The sequence below is a fragment of the Sinocyclocheilus anshuiensis genome, unplaced genomic scaffold, assembly GCF_001515605.1.
Source record: "Sinocyclocheilus anshuiensis isolate Anshui unplaced genomic scaffold, SAMN03320099.WGS_v1.1 scaffold2890, whole genome shotgun sequence".
Taxonomy (NCBI): Eukaryota; Metazoa; Chordata; class Actinopteri; order Cypriniformes; family Cyprinidae; genus Sinocyclocheilus; species Sinocyclocheilus anshuiensis.
The window spans coordinates 172,415-176,064 of NW_015547815.1; the positions used below are offsets into that span (position 1 = coordinate 172,415).

At 41.6% G+C, this 3,650-nt stretch overlaps 1 protein-coding gene across 1 annotated transcript in view; it reads right to left on the reverse strand.

Moving 5' to 3' along the window:
- Positions 1 to 3,650, reverse strand: part of adprh (ADP-ribosylarginine hydrolase) — a 125,154-nt gene that overhangs the window by 114,221 nt on the left and 7,283 nt on the right. The window lies entirely within an intron of this gene.

A 3,650-nucleotide genomic window follows, 5' to 3' on the forward strand; every position in this document is an offset into this window, starting at 1 on the left:
GATGTCTAGTCCTGCTCCTGGATGGGGACTGCTGATCCAGCTCATTCAGCTTGTCTGGTAGAGATGACCCAGCATCAGTGCCGAGACCATAAACAAAGACGTGGGAAGCAGGGCAGCATTACAGCTAGACTAAAGCTAAATCCACATCAACCATCTCTCCCGAGCATCTTTCTTGCAAATATACTGTCTTTGGTGAACAAAATGGATGAACTGGGGCTTCGGATGTCAACACACAAACGGATAATGGAATGCATCATGATTTTTATTTAATAAAATGTTGTTGAATGACAACATTCTCATCAGCGCCATTGAGCTAGAGGACTGACAGAATTGCGGTAAACTCATGTCAGAGCAAAGGAGGTGCATTTACGTCAACAAATCATGGTACACAGACTCTACTGTGAAAAAAAAAAATGACGTGACATGACATACTGATTCAGACGAGACTAACATTTCTGTGTTTATTACATAGGTAGGAGATGTGGGCGTTACCAGGGCTGGACTAGGGATAAAATTCGGCCCTGGACAAATCCAACCCATCCAGCCCACGAATTCCCTGGTGAATGTTTTTCTGGGTTACAGGGCCTTAAATTGGTGTAAATAAATGAATAAATAAAACAGGACAGAAACAAATAATGATAGATATTACTGAATTCACAGCAAATGCAACAAATTTAATACTGCATTTTTGTCACATAGAAATGCACTTGACAGTACAGCATTGATTTTGAGCTAGAATGCAGAAAATGTACTGCTATTAAATTCTGTCATCATTTCCTCACCCTCATGTCGTTCCAAACTTGAATGACTGAATTTTTTCTGTGGAACACAAAAGAAGATATTTTGTAGAATGTTGTAAACAAACCATTTTGGTTTGATTTCTACTGTATGGACAAAAATGTCTTGAATTTCTCAAATTATCTTCTTTTTTATGTTCCACAGTAGAAAGAAATGCATACAGGTTTGGAATGACATGTTGAGTAAATGGTAATTTTCATTTTTGGGTGAACTATCCCTTTAAGAACTTTAATATTTGTAAATAATACACACCTAATTTATATAAGACACATCTTCTATGTTCCACCGGTAATGCCCCCTCCATAGAAATCGCCGTCCGGGGGCATCTAAATCTGACTGAAAGGGCACTTTAGAGTCGCCGATTAAAGGGGCAGGGGCTTGAGAAACCATGGTAAAACCATGGTCCTCATTAACATGGTTATATGGTTTTTAAAATAAAGAAACAATAAAAACTATGGAATTTTTAACAATAAAAAAAAAAAAAACCTAAACATGTAGAAACTACAAAAACAACTTCTATAAAAGTAAAATATTCCCCAATATTTAATATAAGTAATAACAGTAACATTTATGCCAAAACACCACAGGCTATTTGTACAGTATTAATAACTGCAAGTTAAATTATTATGGCACTGAATTGACAAGCTTTGGCTTTTTTCCAATTTACCTTGTCATGCTGTTTACATGGTCATAAACTACAGAACCTTTAATGTTAAGGGTAAGTATACAGCACGCTGCAAACACTCCCACCACCTCTACTCCGTGTGTTTCTCTGCACAGGCCCCATGCACCCAGGACGCGATCTTCCCAGGTCTCTTTCACTCCGACGCCTGGACACCACAGACCCTGGGTGCACCAGCAGCGGAAGACGCAAGCCAGGCCCCGGGCGAGGACCTCTCCCCCTCTGCCGCCTCCGGTCTTCGAGATCTCCACCCGGAACCACTTCGCTCCCCTCCGCGAGACGGAACGTGATGCCGTGGTCATCAGAGACACCAAGCTGCGGCAGACGGAGACTCTGAATAGGGACTTCAGGAGCCTGATCGAGATGGTACGCAGCACATCGCCAGCGAAGAGGATCGTCATGTCAGGACCACTTCCCACGTATAGACGAGGATACGAAAGGTTTAGTAGACTGTTTGCTTTAAACAAATGGTTATTGTCATGGTGTAAAGAACATAAACTGCTCTTTGTTAATAATTGGAATCTTTTCTGGGAGCGACCTAGGCTTTTTCGGACCAGAACTCCTGTCGGACAACATCTCCAGGGCGCTACGCTCCATATGACTAGTAAGCCAATTCTTAAATAACTGATTTGATGGCTTTTGTTCTACCCAATTAAATGATAGAAATACTTGCATTGTCCGATCTATAGAGACTGTCTGTTCCCCGAATAGTGAGGTCAAAATATAAATTTAATGCAGGATCTAGAAAAAACCTGATCGTGATTAAACCAGAAAAATGCTAAATAAATGAACAAAAACAATTTTTAAAGCTTAGGCTCTTAAACATTATATCACTCGCACCCAAAGCAGTCATTGTAAATGAAATGATCACAGAGAATAGTTTTTATGTACTCTGCTTGACTGAAACCTGGCTCAAACCAAATGACTATATTGGTCTAAATGAGTCTACTCCACCAAGCTACTGTTATAAGCATGAGCCCTGTCAGATTGATCGTGGCAGCGGTGTTGCAACAATATATAGTGACATTCTCTATGTTACTCAGAAAACAGGATACAGGTTTAACTCATTCTAAATACTTCTGCTTAATGTTACATTGTCAGATAAACAAAATAAATCTCTCCTATCTCTTGCTCAGGCTACTGTGTATAGACCTCCAGGGCCATATACAGATTTCCTAAAATAATTTGCAGATTTCCTCTCAGACCTATTGGTTAATGTTGAGAAAGCACTAATTGTCTGAGACTTTAACATTCATGTTTATAATATAAATGATGCGTTAGGACTTGCGTTTACAGAGTTAATAAACTCTTTTGGAGTCAAGCAAAACATAACCAGACCCACTCATCGTTTTAATCATACTCTAGATTTAATTATATCGCATGGAATTTGGATTCAAGCAAAACGTCACCGGACCCACTCATCATTTTAATCATACCCTAGATTTAATTATATCGCATGGAATTGATCTTAATGATATAGACATAGTACCTCAAAGTGACAATGTTACTGACTAGAGGTCGACCGATCAATCGGTCGGCCGATTAATCGGCCAATTTTTGGCATTTTTTAATTAATCAGCATCGGCCGATTGTGCTGCAAATTAGGCCGATTTATAGGCAGGCGCATCTGCGGGCAGCTAAGCGTAGTTGCGGAACTCCCTCTGAGGCTGAGTGAGATGGAGCTCGGAGCAGCACACACTCTGCTGCCGCAGCTTGTTCACACACAGCTTCAGCTAATGGCAGGGCAAAACAGACCGTTTCAAAAGCGGAATTACGTTTTACCCTACTAGAATTGATGCCGGAAAGTTATCATATCAAGTCATATCAAGTCATTTGCATGTGAAAGTAGAAACACGGCAGCTAAGCGTTGTTGCGGAACTCCCTCTGGCTGCGTGAGATGGAGCAGCTCACGCTCTGACTGCAGCCACGGCTTGTTCACACACAGCCTCAGCTAATGGCAGGGCAAAACAGACCGTTTCGAAAGCGGGATTACGTTTTACACTACTAGAATTGATGCCGGAAGCACCGGCGGATCTCCACCAAATTCGTGGGATCCCTTCAGCTCAAGGAACCCTCTCGAACGTGAATCGAGTGTACATATAGAGGCCCGCTTTCGAATGAGACCACCCCCACGTCGATAGCCCCCGGGGTTTGGGAGTTACGGGGGGTT